Source organism: Canis lupus, chromosome 26 (assembly GCF_011100685.1).
Source record: "Canis lupus familiaris isolate Mischka breed German Shepherd chromosome 26, alternate assembly UU_Cfam_GSD_1.0, whole genome shotgun sequence".
In the NCBI taxonomy this organism is placed as follows: domain Eukaryota; kingdom Metazoa; phylum Chordata; class Mammalia; order Carnivora; family Canidae; genus Canis; species Canis lupus.
The window spans coordinates 33,597,844-33,616,433 of NC_049247.1; positions in this window are offsets into that span (position 1 = coordinate 33,597,844).

Here is an 18,590-nt window from a genome sequence, read left to right on the forward strand (position 1 = left end):
AACCAGACATAGGCAGAGACAGACAGACACACACACTGCATACAGTATGTCCAAGAAAAGACAAACTTAATATATGGTGATAAATTCAGAATTTTCAGAATTTTCAGAATCTGGTTGTCTCTAGGCTCCAGGGGATTTAGGAAAGAGACCTATGCAGTGGTGTGCCGGCAAATGTTTAACTTTCAAAATAGGGACACATGCCCATCTCTATAAGTTTACTTACTACTTCACTGATTTAAAAACTGTAGCAACATTTACACGTAATGATTCTAGAGTGATCGCTATTGTAATTTTTATAGAGCCTTCCGCTGTTGTTTTTGCTGATGTTTCTGAACTCTTGTACCTGTTGGTGACCTGTGACTGCGACACGATTAGACAAATAGCGATGCATCTCTATCTGTTCTTTCCCAATAAACGTCACCAAAGCTGATATGTGATGGGCTGTCAGCTACTCCACCCTCGTGCAAAATGTGTTGACTGAGTCAGAACCTCATCAGCTGCAGCACTAATGTCACGCTGCCGCTTTGATGTTACTGAACGTGCTGTTGAGAAGAGACGTACTGTGACTCATTGTAGGTACTTCCACTGGATGTGAATCTCCTCAATGCCGTCAAGAATTGTAAACATGGACAAATTAGGAATCAACACGTTCACACGATTCCCTTTATGTTTTTAAGATTTTATTTATTTAGAAGAGAGACAGAAAGAGCACAAGCATGGAGGAGGGGCAGAGGCAGAGAGAGAAGCAGACTCCACACAGAACAGGGACCTGACATGGGGCTCCATCCTAGGACCCTGAGATCATGACCTGAGCCAAAGGGAGATGGTTCACGCCGACTGAGCCACCCAGGCACCCCATCACTATTTTTATTCATTCATTCATTCATTTATTTATTTATTGATTGATTGATTGATTATTATTATTATTATTTTTTTTTAGTGAGAGGATGAGGCTAGACCCCTATCTCATTCTTTTTTTTTTTTTAATTTTTTTTTATTTATTTATGATAGAGAGAGAGAGAGAGGCAGAGACACAGGCAGAGGGAGAAGCAGGCTCCATGCACCGGGAACCCGACGTGGGATTCGATCCCGGGTCTCCAGGATCGCGCCCTGAGCCAAAGGCAGGCGCCAAACCGCTGTGCCACCCAGGGATCCCCTATCTCATTCTATAAAAATAAATTGTAGGGCAGCCTCGGTGGCTCAGCGGTTTAGAACTGCCTTCAGCCCAGGGCCTGATCCTGGAGACCTGGGATCGAGTCCCACGTCGGGTTCCCTTCATGGAGCCTGCTTCTCCCTCTGCCTGTGTGTGTGTGTGTGTGTGTGTGTGTGTGTGTGTGTCCCTCTCTGTGTCTCTCATGAATAAATAAATAAAATATTTAAAATAGATAAATTTGTATAAATGAAAGATGTTTTAAAAACAGAGTCGTGGTGGAGGGGAGAGGGGGAAAGTCTTATGCATTGAAATTAAGAGAAGAAAACATGTAATGATACCATTCTCTCTTTTGGTTCATATCAGGGGGAGTTTGTGGGCACAAATCTGTGGTGTGGGAGACCGTAGATGGTTGCAAGTATCTTGTTTGGCACCATTGTTCTAAGTCACCAGGAGGGGATCAGTATGCTTGGGAGATTTCAGAAGGCCCTGGGCTCTTCGTGTTAAGTAGCTACAAAGAGAGTGAAAAACTAATAACTTGTGATTTTATTTCTGATACGTAGTGTAGCACAGGATCAAACTGACAGGACCCATGTGGTCTCATAGCACGTCATCCTATAAATATATTGGAATGTTTAAAAAGAGTATCAATTAATGAATCAGAAGAGCCACCTTGTAATCACAGCTCTAAGATTCTAGGAAAGCCGCGTGTATGTGTGCATGGGTGTGTACACATGTGTGAGATACCAGGATGGCTGGGCCCAACATTCTGGGTGAGATTTGGAATGTTATTCTGAAGAACAGTTCTTTACTCCTTTTTTTTTTTTTTTTCTCACTGTGCAGTTTAAAATCTGTTACCTGGAAACTGAGGCATTTGATTACTAACATTCATCTTATAAAATAAAAATTAACAATATAATTTTCTCAAAATCTTGCTGTACACCATTCTGTAAAAAATTGTGATGCTGTTTCCCTTCAGCAGATTTGAAAATAAAGAAAATTGTATCTGATTTAAATTGAAATATATTTGAAATTTTATATTAAGGTATAATTTTCTGATATATTGAAAGAATTTATTTATTTTTTTATAAACTTATTTTTTATTGGTGTTCAATTTGCCAACATATAGAATAACACCCAGTGCTCATCCCATCAAGTGCCCCCCTCAGTGCCCATCACCAAGTCACCTTCACTCCCCGCCCACCTCCCCTTCCACCACCCTTAATTTGTTTCCCAGAGTTAGGAGTCTCTCATGTTCTGTCTCCCTTTCTGATATTTCCCACTTATTTTTTCTCCTTTCCCCTTTATTCCATTTTGCTATTTTTTATATTCCCCAAATGAATGAGACCGTATGATGTTTGTCCTCCGATGGACTTACTTCACTCAGCATAATACCCTCCAGGTCCATCCACGTTGAAGCAAATGGTGGGTATTTGTCATTTCTAATGGCTGAGGAATATTGCATTGTATACATAAACCACATCTTCTTTATCCATCATCTTTCGATGGACACCGAGGCTCCTTCCACAGTTTGGCTATTGTGGACATTGCTGCTAGAAACATCGGGGTGCAGGTGTCCTGGCGTTTCACTGCATCTGAATCTTTGGGGTAAATCCCCAACAGTGCAATTGCTGGGTCGCAGGGCAGGTCTATTTTTAACTGTTTGAGGAACCTCCACACAGTTTTCCAGAGTGGCTGCACCAGTTCCCATTCCCACCAACAGTGCAGGAGGGTTCCCCTTTCTCCACATCCTCTCCAACATTTGTGGTTTCCTGCCTTGTTAATTTTCCCCATTCTCACTGGTGTGAGGTGGTATCTCATTGTGGTTTTGATATGTATTTCCCTGATGGCCAGTGATGCGGACCATTATTGAAAGAATTTATTAATCTAAAGTTTCGCCATGGTGGATATTCTGAGAGTGCCAACATGCAATACACATCAGAAGAAGCTATATCATGAACTTTAGATACATATATCTGTGCGAAATTAAAGCGTGGCTACATTAATAGTGTCATGATTTAATGTTGCAGTAAAACTATTAGTGATAGTGTGATTACATAATTTCTCATGAAACCGGGAAGCATCTTGTGAGAGAAAGAAGGCATTGTTAGTAATTTTGCAGGAAAAAAATTAAGTGTGGATTGAAACTGCCCGGAGCCAGGATGCACAACCACAGTGGACATAGAAGAGATATGACTTCTTCATGGTTGGCGAATCCTAAGCTGTGTGTGTGTGTGTGTGTGTGTGTCGTCGGGTGTATGTGTCAGGTGAAACACATCATCGTTGGTCAGAGTGACTTCCTTCCAAAGTGGATTGTAATCTAAGCTCCTTTAGTATTTCCACCAGGATGGGGAATGATTGTAGGGATGATGGTGAAGAGCGATTATAGGATGATGATAAAGACAAAGTCAAGGGATAGACTATGAGGCAGCATTGTTGCCTGGAATCTCAGTGTCCTGAACGAGACCCAGTTTCTAAGCTATAAATGGAGGGAGTCAACAAAATGTAGGCCTTGGCCGTCATTTACATGGGAAAGATCCAAAATGACTTTCACAAAAAGTGGAGGATTTCTGCAATTGAATTACCCAAGAATAGATCAGGATTTGCATGTGGGAAAAAATGGAGGTGAAGTCAGGCCCCAGGGATCCGTCTCTTGGTCCCTCCTTTTGTTTCTGTTTTCAGAGGTCAGCAAGGCATCCAAAGTTTTCCACAACATACTTTCTGAATATGTCTGGAAAAGCAAATGAACATTTCAACAAAGACTCAATTTTCCTGGGTTCATTTCACCGTGCTTCCATGAGCCCACCCATCATGAAGTTTGAGCAAATGAGACATATGACACAACCTCGCGTCAAGACTATGCATACTGCTTGCATGGAAATAGACTCACACAAAGCTGTTTGGCCCTCAATTTTAGGGAGGGATGTTCACCAAACTGGAATCAGGGTCCATTCCAGAAATAGAATCCATGGCAAAATATACTGATGCCTACTACCATTATCTTCTCTCCTCTTGATTTCCATTGTTTTTCCCATTCATATGCCCATTCTCTGTATCGTTGCCACTAGTATACACCTGTGAACTCCCTGGTACTATATTTAATATGCACTTGATTCCATGGTTTGCAGCAGAGGGAATGTCTGGGGAATAGGGTTGGCCACTAGAGTCACCCAGATGGCCCTGGAGACAGATGCTCTGACTTAGCTGCATGACTTTCTGTGCCTCCGTATTTTCATCTGCAAAAGGGAAACAGTTGTGCTGTTTTAAAGAGTTGTTACGAGGACTAGGTATAATAAAAATAAGGAAGCCTGCTGTCCTAAGTGGCTAAAAAGGTGTCAGGAGGCTCATGCTAAAGAGGTAGAAGTGCTCCTTCTTATAGGATTTCAGGAAACAAACAAAAACAACAACAACAACAACAACAATAACAACAAAAAGGATTTCAGGAAACCACACTGATCATGACAGAAAACATTTTTAAAAATCTGTATATTTTGCCCCAGGACACACTTCAAAGTAAGACCCTCATGTAAAAATAAATAAATAAATAAATAAATAATAATAAAATAAAATAAAAAAACTGTTAAGAAAGAGAAGCTCTACCCCAAATATAAATCTTCCCTTTTAATTCTTTTTACAGCAGCTTTATTAAAACATAATAATCTCATTTGATTACTTGTGTTTAAGAAGAGAAAATAGCAAGGCAAATACTATATAATTTCACTCATGTGGAATTTAAGAAACAAAGCAGAGGATCATAGGGGAAGGGAAGGAAAAATAAAACAAGATGAAATCAGAGAAAGAGACAAACCATAAGAGACTCTTAATCATAGGAAACAACATAGGGTCGCTGGAGGGGAGGAAAGTGGGGGGGATGGGATAATTGAGTGATGAGCATGAAGGAGGGCACGTGATGTAATGAGCACTGGGTGTTATATACAACTGATGAATCACTGAACTCTACTCTGGGACTAATAATACACTGTGTGTCGACTAAATTGAATTTAAATAAATAAAAATAAATAAAGAAGGGAAATAGCAGTGTTTGAAACAGCGATGAGTGTTTTTGCGTGTGCGTCATTTACCAGAATTCTCAGGCAGTCTAATTTGAAAAATGTTCAGTTATTTCTATTGCTTATGAGTTCCTATTGCTCAATATAATGTACCTTCATCGATCATAACCGTTTTTTTTAGAATTTACTTATAAAGTACATGAATGATGAGCAGGTCAGATACTTGCGTTGACTTCTCTTTCACGTGCATCACTTGGTAAAGAATAATTAAAGCTTTCATTTTTAAAGCATTGAGTGTGAATATAAAAACAGAAAACCCTCTGAACATGAAAAAGTGAACATTTTTAGAGTGTTATGCATTGATACAACCAAGCAATATGTGTGCAGTGACAGATATTTTCAGAGTTTTTACAAGGGCAAAAAACAATTTTTCACTTTTTTCATTTAAAATTGAAATATATCTTGAAAACATGTTTTTCTATGTTGATATTGTCTCAGTGAGAGAAAAAGGAGATAATCATTGGGAAATTATTGCCCTAATTCCTCAAGATGACCAAATGCATGGCTTTAGCAGCAATTTACACAGTCAGATTTGTCTCCCAGGTTCACTTCTTATTTTTGAGTGTGTATTAAGCTGAATATTTAGCTTTTAAATATTGATGAACCTACACCCTTCAAGTGAAGGGACTATATAAAGAAGAAGAGATCTGAAAAATCTGTACCTGTCCTGATTGCTTAGGAAAAATCCCTTGCCTTTCCTGTTCTGTCTGTACTTTTAACTTCCACTGTTAATTCACATATTATTGGTGACTTTATGTGCGTCCCTGTGAAAAGTTAATTTTCCAAATAAAATTTTATAAGCATAATCAAGTTTATGACAATGGCAGGGTGCAGGATTGTGTCTACGTCTTGCATAGCAATGTCTGAGAAATATATCTGCTTGGTTTTTTTCACTCAGACTTGTAATATGATGGGGAATGAGAATATATATGCGCAAAAATAAAAGTGTTCTATAAAGGAAAGGCAAGAAGGAGTTACATTACATATCCTCAGAGCCTTTCCACTTGAAGAGCATTTGCTATTTGCCCATGTAAGCAAAGCTTGGCTAACCTGACTATGGCTAAGTTTATCCTGCTACAACAGCCTCTTTCTGTATATTTTTATAAAGCCCAGAAATGGTAAACAGAGGGTTTTCCATGTGCATCCAGTTTGGTGTTAACGACATGGGACTGTCACCAGATCTAAAAAGGATGATGTGAGGCCAGACTGAGAACTAGATGTGCGATTGAACTAATATTTAAACATTTGTAGATGTGCTGCCTTTCTCCTTTTTCACAGGTGATAGACATTATTTTGTTTTACATACAAGGAAAAGAAGCCCTTGCAAATCAGGTCATTAGCCCCGGATTATGCAGATACCATGTAGCAGATCTGGAATTAGAACCAACGTAACCACTCTCTTCAACACCCTCCCCTCTCCCTGAGACTGCTGTCAAGCACCCCATCACACTCCTTCATGTGGTGTTACCTTACATTTGGTGGTGACTTCAGAAATCCTGGATGTCCCTGAGGCCGAGAAAAACAGGTGGAACTCTGGGGAGGTGCAGCTGAGGTCACAGCTGGATGGGATTTGAGGAAGAGGATCTACACAGATGCTCAGGACAAGATGTTTGTAGAGTTGTGCATAGAGTTAGGGAGACAGTGACTTTACCGCCACAGTCCTGGCTAAGGGGGATTGTTACCAGGTGATTACAAGACGACCAGCATCTATCAGCTTACATCAAAAAGTCTAAAAAAAAGGGGTTCAGTGGGTTAGCACCTGCCTCCGGCCCAGGGCGTAATACTGGAGTCCCAGGATCCAGTCCCACATCAGGCTCCCTGCATGGAACCTGCTTCTCCCTCTGCCTGTGTCTCTGCCTCTCTCTCTCTCTCTCTCTCTCTCTCTCTGTGTGTCTCATGAATAAATAAATAAATTAAACAAAAAAAAAAAACACAGACCACAAAAATTTTTTTAAAAAGTCTAAAAAAGTGTGATGCTAAATTTCACTTTCTCCTCCACCGAACATAGTATTGCATTTTATCCATGTAACCTTTGCTGTGTCTCGTAAGTTCGAATTGCTTAGCACAGAATTGAATGAACAAGGATGAAGGTGATGTCCTCAAAATAAGAGATTTAAGAGATGCCTTTCATTTTTGTAATGCTGAGGTCACCGCAAACATGAGCGAGCTCCGGGCAGAGGACTGCCTGTTGCACCTTTGCAAGACCACCTGCTCCTGGTGGCTACATCTCACCTCAGTAAACATCAAGTGATTATTTAAATTTAGGGATAAGAACTTTGTACTAACAAGAAAGTTGTTTTAATTTTCTTTCTTTGATTTTCCAAGTCAACAAATTAAAAATTTTCAAATTCTCAATACTGTTTTCCTGCTTCGTAATGGCTTCATTGTCATATTTATCCTAGTTAGATGTTCTTTATCCTGCTTAGATGTTCGGAGCTAATGAGCCTAAGATCATGGAGTTGAGCCCTCTGGGAGCCAATTAGCTTTCATACATTTTATAATTCCAGACGGTGCCTAAATCTTAGGTGGGAATCCACAGTGGATGTGTTGATGACCCAAAGCTGCAAGGAACAAATCTTGGGCGTTGAACTCAATAGGCCTGTGAAAAAGCTCTTGAGGGGATGGCTCACTTGCCAGTGGTGGGGAGCCACACTCCCACTGGTCAGAGCGTGGTGCTCTATGACATCTCGGAGTGAGGGACCTGAGAGATAGAGTATTACAGCAACTTGCCGTGGAGTCCTCGCTGCAGAGTGGTTAAAGCATGTTCAGCTTCCAAAGCAGAGAAGAACAGAGGAGGGAGAAGGGACGGAGACAACTCCGCTGCTCAGTAGTCCCATGTGGGCAAGAAGGAAGAAACGAGAGAGCACAGGAGAAATAGGACAACTAAAATCTCCAAATAAAACAGTAGCAATAAATACTAATGAATCCATGCATACTCATTTAACTCACCAGTGAAAGGACAGAAATGACGAGTGCATTTAAAGCAAAGCCAGCCACGCTGTTTGTAAAATACATCCTTAAAACAGAAGTACCTGTACAGTTTGCAAGTAAATAAGTGAAAAATATATGCCCATGGAAACAGGAATAAAAACAAAAGCGGTAGTGCCATATAAATACCAGATGACACTGGGTTTATGGAGAGAAAGATCTAGAGGCACAATGGGCATATGATGATAAAAGCGTTAAACCCACGAAGAAGATGAAAAAGTTCTAAAGTTGTACAGACCTAAATACATTATCTTTAATATATATAAAAGCAACAGAACTGCAAGGAAAAGTGGGCAAATATACCATGATTAGAGAAATTTCTCCCCTACTTCTCTCAGTAGTTGGTGCATCAAAATGACCAGAAAATAAACAAACAGAAGTCTAAATAAGACAATTTACAAGCTTTATCTATTCAATTGATTTATAGTGCTCTAACAAGTGGAAAATACATGTTTGCTTCTCAAGCACATTTTTACAAAAATTTATAACGTATACAACCATAAAACTAGTCCCAACAAATTTCAGAAAAATCTATATCACAGAGAATATGTTCTTTGAAAACAATGCTATTAAGCTAGAAATCAATGACAACAAGATATCTTATAAAAATTCATATACTTGAGACTAAACTTCTAAATAACTTTTAAGTCAAAGAAGAGCTCATAATAGAAAGTAGGTAATACTTAAAATTGAAATGAGAACTTCACATATTGAAATGCATGCAATGTACCTAAAGCAGTATTTTTTTTTTTAAGATTTTATTTATTCATTCATGAGAGACACAGAGAGAGAGGCAAGGACACTGGCAGAGGGAGAAGTAGGCTCCTTGCAGGGAGCCCGATGTGAGACTTGATCCAAGGATCCCGGGATCATGTCCTGAGCCAAAAGCAGATGCTCAACTGTTGAGCCACCCCAGTGCCCCCTCTAAAGCAGTATGCAATGTCAATTTAGTATTTAATGTTTAAATTGAAAAAAAAATGCTGTAAATTAACAAGTCTCCAGTAGTATATAAAGGAAACAAACTGGAAGAAAGTAAAAGGAAGAAAATAATAGTTAAGATAGAAGTTAAAAAAACACTATATACAATAAAGATCTTTTGCCCAAGGGAGCAAAAGATCGGTGGATGATATAAATAGACAATATTAGATATGGAAGGGGGAACTTAATATATAGATCCAACAGAAATTAGGTTTAAACATATTTTGAAATACCATGAAGATATATTTATGTCAAAAATTCACATTTTGAAAAGTAAAAAAAAAATTTCAGAAAATTGAAGTTATAAAGACTAACTCAAGATTATATAGAAAATTTGAACTTTTTGGTAAACATTATCTAACCAGAATGGGTGATTTAGAATATTTAGACCAAAATAACTCCACACTCAAGGAACAGTGAATACTTAGGGGATCACCAAAATCACTGGTCTCCTGTCAACCATGAGGCTTTTCTGGGCAGTGGTCTGTTTAGCCAGCATGCAGTCCTTACCCTGGTCCTGTTGTGCTGGGTGGTCACAATCGTGGACACGTCACCTTGTGGCTGTCCTCCTGTCCCCAGTGGCACATGTCCTGCTCCTTAGCCCTAAGTGACAGGAGCTGGTGTGTGGTTGACATGGGCATTCTTCCCAGCGGCAGGCCTGGAGATGAAGCGTGCACAGTCCCCGTGCATCACTGCGGAAAGGCAGCCACTGCACTGTCACTGCCGCCCTGATTCATCTGCCTCTCCCCGTATCTCCCTGTGCACGTGTGCACCTGCACAAATATATGTGTATTTCTGCTAAAGGCTTTCCCCAATTAAACTGAAACTAACTTCCTGACATGGGACATCCCTGGATGGTTCTCAGATGCCCCCGTCCTCCCCCCGGCTGACAGGTGCATGTGTTCTCCTGGGCCAGCCCCATTGATAAGTATTCAGAATATCACTCCTGATCATAAGCAACTCTCTCTTTCCACAAATGAACTGATGCTGGTGCTCACTTTCTATCATATATCTGTCTTCCTTCTGGGTTAACGTGCAGAAACCAACCTTCTTTGTTCCTCTGAAACCACTTTGACTGGGATACTCATAGTGGTTGCCTGCCCTGGTGACTTTGTGGTTTGCAATTTTAAGTTTGAAATGTTAATATTTGATCTTTGAGAGGAATCCAGCATCACTCATTGCTATTTAGAAATATTTATCATCCCTTGCAAATATATTAAAAAGCTCTTCGTTCATAAGCAATGCTTGGGTAAGAAAGAGAGAGGAGAAAAGTAATCAGGATTGACCTCTTAGCTAAGCACTTACACTAGATCGGTAGCCTTATGTAAATTTGTCCTCAAATGTTCATCATTTCCAAATGAATTATTCACTTCACAACTTCTTCCTGTGTGTTTTATCACAGGGAATGCAAATGATTACATTGCAGTGGAATTTAATTTCCAGTTGAAAAAAGTTATCACTTTACCATTCAGTTGACCAATCGCACTGTCTTCACTAAGATGTTTTTCTAACTTCTGTTTCTGTGCTGGAGGAGGGGCATCCTACTCCCCAGGCTCCATCTCCTCCTCACCGTGACCTTGTCCCGTTCCCCACACAGGACTTCCATGTCCATGGTGCTCGTCCTCCCCTCAGCCTCGTTCCCCTGGCCACTGCTTTTAGCACCTTCCTGGCCTCAGGGTTCAGGGCTGACACTAATCTCTGGTTCCTCCATGTGCGTTGTCTTGTGTCCTTAAAAACAGCTGTGTGTTCTTATTAGTGACCTTCTCACAAACCCAAAACCCTCCAAGGGTAGAGGTGATAGGGATTCCAGGATCTACAGTCTTGTCATTGCTGAGAATCCTGAGAGCTGTGCCTTTAATTCTTTTTTCCTCCCCAAATCCCCACTGCTTCCAGTGGAGCATTTTCTTCTTAGGTCTAAAATGATGTAGTGGTCATTCTTGCCTACCCTTCACATCACATTTCAAATATCGTTTCTGTAAAATATCTTCAAATACTTCAGTAATTTTTAAAATTACTGTTCATTTTTATATGTTTTCTATGATTAAATATTTCCTAAGGACCTTAGCTGACCTTCCAGATTGTTTCTTGCTATTGACTTTAAGTAGCTTGTAGTCGTAGCCTCTCCACTTGTTCACTGTAGTACTGAGGAAGGAACAGGTGAGACCAGGTAGGGAGAGATAAGTAGAGGGCCATGACCAGACTCACAGGAATCCCAGATGGAGAAGTGGTATGCACGAGATATTCACCTGATACTTACAGATCCACCTCCTTTGGCCTAAATGCTACAGACAAGATATTTACCAAGGTCCTTAATCAATTTTATATAAAAGATGGACCATAAAAGCCCTCAGTGGGTACCCACTGAGGACCCCTCTGACTCCAGAGAGCTTTCCCTTTCCTTTCTGTTCTCATCTTCACTTAATAACTTTTCACTTCATTTCATCGTCTGCAAGATTCATTCTTTGATTCCCTGAGACAAGAGCCCTGTGACAGTACGTTCTGGCATTGGTCCTTTTCCCATAAAGAACTTTACTTATGTTACTAATTAACTTCATGCCCCTAAATTGGATAGATTTTTCCCCTAGATACCATTTTCTTTGTTTTCTCAATTGCTTTGGAAACATATGACCTCTCAAAGCTTCTCTTCTTTGGCTTCAGCCTGAGTCTGAAGGTCTGAGAACCATAGGCTTGATGGTTCGGGTCCCACAGAAGAGAGCAGGAGATTCATAATCGTGTTCCAAGAGAGGCTGGATCCCCCCGTGCTCTACCTCTTGTTCTGTTAGAGCCCTGGATGGACTGGAGGGGGCCCACCCATGTTGAGGAGGGCTGTCTACTTTACTCAGTTCATCAATTCAAACACTAGTCTTCTCCAGATTTACTCGCAGACACACAGGAGATAATGTTCCCAGATACTTGGGCATCCATGAACTCAAGTCACGTTGACACATAAAATTAACTGTCACAGAGAGTGAGTTTGGTTACAGATCTATGAACTCAGAAATTTAAAGACATCAATTTTAAAAACTAAGATACGATGAATATGTGCTGATTTAATATAAGAATTATTTAGAGGTAGTTATTGCCAGCTTAATAGCAACACAGACTTTGTATTTAAGGTTGTGAACTTACCCTTAAATGCACTTATATTCATTACATCACTTGATACTCAGTGGGAAGGAAAAGAACAGATAGTTCATATACAGGCTGACCTTGGACCCACACAACCCTTTGTATCTTAGTGCAGAGCCAAAACTGAAGTGAAAAGACCAGAAGATACTGGCCTGTTTAGTGAGAAACCAGCCTTCTGGATGACGCGGGTTGGCCTCAGAATGACAGGCGCACCCAAGGAGATTTGAGGGGGAGAATCTTGAAAAACACAAGGTTTCATTTATCACTCTATTGGAGCAAAGCTGCGTTATAACTCAATATACAAAGGGAATATTTGGGTGGATATTTTTAACTTCTGGGAGGCTGAAATCTGAAGGAAGAAAAACCAGTTGAGCCACTTTTAATCTGTGACATTGATGTTTTGTTTTGTTTTGATTTTTGACATAAGCTTTCCCCCAAGGGTAAGAGTTCTGTAACTGCCCTGTTCAAACTTGGAAGGCAGATTGCCACCATATATGCAGCACTCTTAGGCTGGGTGTGTACCTGTGTAGGAAATATGGGGCAGTGCTTTATCAAACTCGGGAAATAGGAACTAAGTAGTAAAAGCAAGAACATACTTCTTGCCCTGGAAAAATGTTTAGAAGTTTACTCATCTCTTGCACTGCATTAATGATTGGATTGCATGAAAACTGCAATATTTAGTATAAGCTTACCAACAGAAAATTCACCAATTTTATATTTTGAAATATCTATCTATATAAACCTTCTACTAGTTTCTCAACAAGAATGCATTATCAAATGATCCTATGTTCTAGGTATGTGGCTATAATAGTTTCTCTCTAATGAGCCCTGGTTCTTTATAGGACTCTGTTACATTTTATTAATTAAGCTATTTATTTATTTATTTATTTATTTAAAGATTTATTTATTTAAAGATTTATTTATTTATTTATGATAGACACACAGAATGAGAGAGAGAGGTAGAAACACAGGCAGAGGGAGAAGCAGGCTTCATGCGGGGAGCCTGACATGGGACTCTATCCCGGGACTCCAGCATTGTGCCCTGGGCCAAAGGCAGGCGCTAAACCCCTGAGCCACCCAGGGATCCCCTAATTAAGCTTTTTAAACTAGTATTTCACATTGAGTGAATCAAAATTCATTATATGTCTTTCTTACTATAAATAAAGTTTTTGGTATAGTTAAAAAAAAATCTTTTCAGTATCTCTTCATACCTGATACTGATTATTAAAATTCTCCTCCTGAGCATTGGTTCTGAATGGTTTTCTTGCCTGGAAATAAGATCTGAGAATATCTAAGGAGTCTGTTCCTTCAACAAATTTCTCTATCCAGAGAGAGGACAAAGGTTTACAGAACAGGAGAAAAACCAATTTCTATAGGAAATCTGTGGGTGCTGTAATTCCAAAAGATACTAGAAGGATTTAATCCAGGAATAGTTATTTGCAAGGAAGAGTAGAATCCTGTCAGGGTCAGACAGTTTTAGATTTGAATTCATTGCCTGGCTTGTTCTTCAGCTCTGCGACATCTAACGATGGCTTCATTTTTCTAAACCTTAGTGTTTTTATTTTGTAAGATTTGGATATTATAGTACCTGCCACATAGAGTTACAAAAATTAAAGATGACAAAGAGCATCCTTATCGTGAGGAGCACTGAGTGATGTACAGAATTGTTGAATCATTGTACATTCAACTAATAGAACACAATCCGTTAATTATAATTTGATAAAAAATAAAGAATACAGATGATTCTTGCTTAATGCAATAACTGCCATAGTCTGAAGTTATGATCACGTTGAATTACCAAACTATTGAAAGACATACGGTGATCTCATGCCATAAAGTTTGGAATCTGTACAAGATTATACATTTCTGACTCAGTTTACTCTCAGAAGCTAGGATGTCTTCAGCCCGTCATAAATCTGTATTTTCTGGAGCCAGTAACTTAGACTTGGACACTTTGAACCAATCTCTCTTCATGATAATCCTTGCTTAGTAAGATTTTCTACTGGCAAAGTGTTAATAGAATGCTTACTGGTAGTCTCGTTCAGAATTACTAATCGAAGAAGACAACAGTGCACTTATAAGAGTTAAAAGGATAAAACACTTGTAAACTAATAATTTTTCTGAGATTCAAGGAAGAGCCTTTATATATTTAAATATATTGCATTTTAACCACCAACTCACTTTTAGAGCCACGATGACAAAAAGCAGAGGACTTCAACAATGAAAAGCTTTGGGTAGAACTCAGATGTCCCCAGTTGAGAACACTTGTCTCTTTGGATAATTGGACGTGGGTCTCACCTTCATCTCAGGCGGCATCGTGCACTGGGCATCCCCTTTCCCTCCAAAGTTTCTGAAATGCCCAATCTACTTGGTCTTTTTAGAGAAATGTGTATCTCCATCTATTCGCTGAGGAAGATGTTGGAAGATCATGACAATGACACCATCGTGGCCCTGACTCTGTCACCCTTGGTCATTCTGCCCACAAGGGTGACTCTGGATGACAGAGGAATCTACAGATACTTGAGCAGGGATGCCTCCACTTCTTAACGTTGTCCATTGCTATTATTAATGTTGTGTCCCTGTGACTTACCTTCCACCACACCCCAGCTGATGACTCTCATTGAGAGACATTGTCCTCTGCAGGAAAAAGTGCTTTAACACTTAGGAGTATCTGCCCTGAGAGACGGGAGCTCTCATGCCTGCAAACTTCTCAGGCCCTGGGATTCAGCAAGGGGCTCTGTTGTGACCTCAGCATTATCTTTACAAAGGAGCCCACTCCCCATTGTTGGCTGAACTCTCTAGTGACGCCCATTACATCATCAAACCTTTCAGGGAAGTTACCCCATGGGGCTGATCTCAGAATTCTCTACTGGGGAGTGGAGAGGACAGAACGTTTAATGCACTGAAGGGGCAACACAGAAAAACTAACTTTTTATTTCTCCAAAAAAGGACACAGGAGAGCACACAAACCCACTTTTCTATTATCACTGTCATTGTATTGAAAGAGAACACCTTTTTCTACTAACAAAGTTGGGAAGTCATGACAGAAGAAGGAAGGACAATTCTTTCAAGTGAAAATAACTTAGCTTAGTAACTCATTTGATCATCTTTAATTTCTCGTGTTTCCACCTATTGCAATTCCATCAATGAGTATCAATACTTTGTGGATTGAGGCCCCCCAGGGGGGCTCAGTTGGTGGAGCATCTGCCTTCGGCTCAGGTGATATTCTCAGGGTCCTGGGAGTGAGCCCCATGGGATCCTTGCTCAGTGGGAAGTCTGCTCCTCCCTGTCCCTCCCCCACGCCCCCCTACTTGTGTGCTCTTGCCCTCTCTCTCTCTTTCTCATAAATCTATCTATCTATCTATCTATCTATCTATCTATCTATCTATCATCTATCTATGCAATCTTTTTAAAAATTGTATGTGGACCAGCACCAGGCAACAGCTATGTTACAACAAAAGCCCTTAATTTTTTTTTTTTTTTTTTCTGCCAAAACACACCAGGTTTCACTCTTCTGGAAGTGTTTCTGGACCACCTTGAAATCCACATTCTTCTCTGTTCTACAAGAAAGCCTCTGAGGGGAGAAGTAAATAAGGATGATGATGTAACTTAAGGCTTTTGGGTTTTTAATATAATAACACGAGGAATATTTCTAGTTCATTAGCAAAATTCTCTATCACTTGAGGCTTCTGTGTTGTTTTCAATTGCAAGTATCAGAAACACAGCTCACGCTGGCTCACAAGAGCCAAATAGCAGTGGGGCTGGCTCGGGCATGGCTAAAAGCAACAGTTCAAATTGTATCATCTCTACATGATCTCTGTATTCATCTTTAGGTTCTGTGCAGTTCTGGGGTGTGGTGGTTGCTTTCATGTATCAACTTCGGTAGGCCCAGGGGTACCCAGACATTTGGTCCAACATTATTTTGGATGCTCCTGTGATGATGTTTTTGGATGAGTTTAGTATTTAAGTTGCTAGACTGAGTAAAGCAGGCTGCTCTCGCTAATGTGATGGGCCTCATCTATCACTGGAACTGCCTGAATGGGGTGAAATAAAAAATGCCTGAGCAAGAGGAGTTCCTCTTCCTGACTGCCTTTGAACTGGGATTTCAATGTTTTCCTTCCTTTGAACTCAAACTGAAACGTGGGCTCTTCCTGGGTCTTAAGCCTGCGGGACTTTGGCCTGGAACCACATTGACTCTCCTGGTTCTCAGGCCCCAGTTCGGGATGGAAATTATGCCACCATTGGTGCTGGGTCTCCAGCTTGCAGACTGCAGGTCTGGGGACTTCTCAGCCTTCAATGCCTTGTACTTTTTTCTTATAATCTCTCATTAAATGCTTGACCCTTGGACAACTCAGGTTTGAACTGTGCAGGTCCGCTTATATGCAGATTTTCTGCAGTACTATAAATGCTTTTCTCTTCCTTCCTTATAATTCTGTTGACAAAATTTCCTTTAACTTTTTGTAAGAATACAGTGTAAAATACATATACAAAATAATCAACTATTTATGTTAACTATAAGGCTTCTGGTCAACAGTAGGCTGTCTGTAGTTAAGATTTTGGGGAGTTAAAAGTTCTGCATGGATTCTTGCCTGTGCAGGGACCCAGCAACCCTGCTCTCTCTACTTCTGAGGGTCAACTCTGTGTGTGTGTGTGTGTGTGTGTGTGTGTGTGTATGTGTGTATATATGCACATGCACAGTATTTATACATTAAACACTCTATTGGTTCTAATTATCTGGAAAATGGTGATTGATTAATAAATGGTGACTTGATTTTCAGGGAGGCCCTTTCCGTGTTATGTGCAAAAGTGGATCTTGATCTTTACAGGATTGCATTCTATTAGTACAATAATCTAGGAGGAGCAGTACTACTCTCCTGATGTCTTTCCTTCTGTGGGTGACCCTCATTGGTTGGACTTAGATTATATCTGTTACTTAACCAGTTACTGTGTGTAAGAACATGGAAAACATGGGTGCCACCTCTAGATCATCGGCCAGCCTCCAGGACTGAAGGATGGATTCCACTTCTTAGAACCATTTGCATGCAAGAGTAATGGCTTCCTGAATGAATGATCATTGGGATGTTGTTATCAGCTGCTTCAACAGTGGTGAAGAATCTGCCCCTTGCCCATGATTTGCTGTTAAATCAACAGTGTTGGCCTCCATAATATTGGACCACTCACTATTACAGATATTTATACATACATTTCTTCTTAAACCCCTAAGCAAAGCACTTGATCATTGGCTTCCTTTTGTTTTACGGTTTTCCCCTCCTTTTTTTTTCCTTGTTAATAATCATGTGGCTCACTCAGTCTTGAAATGAAGAACCTAGCACTTTGGCTTGATTACACAAAGTTAGATTGCTAGGAAGGTCAAATAATTTTTCATAGATCCCATGGAGCTGCATTTTCTGTGCTAACATCATGACCTAGTACCACCTGATGACTTTAGGTCCATTGGTGGAAACAAGGCAAAGAACTTTAACATCAAAGCTGCTCCGAAAACCCAGAATGAGTCATTTAAGTGCCCAACAGAAAAAAAGAAATTTATATAAATCACATTCAAACATCCACACTATCTGTCAGATAATTCCCCAAATAGTCATACTAACTGAACCTCTACATTGACAATTGTTAGAGCAGCGCACCTAGAAAAGTCACATGCAAACCAAATCATACTTAGCACTAAGTCATAAGGGTTCGTCCATGTGGTATCACGTGTCATTGAAGTATAGCTGACATGATGTTATCTTAGCTCCAGATGTACAACCTAGTGATTCCGTAATCCTATATATTATGAAATGCTCACCATGGTACATGTAGTTACCATAAGTTACTACAATATTACTGACTATATTCCTTGTGCTGTGTTTTTCATCCCTATGGCTTATTTCTTTTATAACTGGAAGTTTGTACCTCAGAATCCTCTTTACCTATTTTTTCCAGCCCCCTACACCCTCTCGTCTCTGTTTCAGTTGCAGTTTGTTTCTTCATTATTTTTTTTTTTTTAGATTCCACATGTAAGTAAAATCATATGGTATTTATCTTTCTTTTCCTGACTTATTTCATTTGATGTAATATCCTGTAGGTCCATTTATGTCACCACAAATGGCAGGATTTTATTATTTTTATGGCTGAGTAATACTCCATTGTATATATGTACCACATCTTTATCCATTCATCTATGAATGCTTCCATAAATTGGCTATTGTAAATAATGCTGTGATTAACACAGGGGTGCAGTAAGTATCTTTTTGAATTAGTGTTTTCCTTTTCTT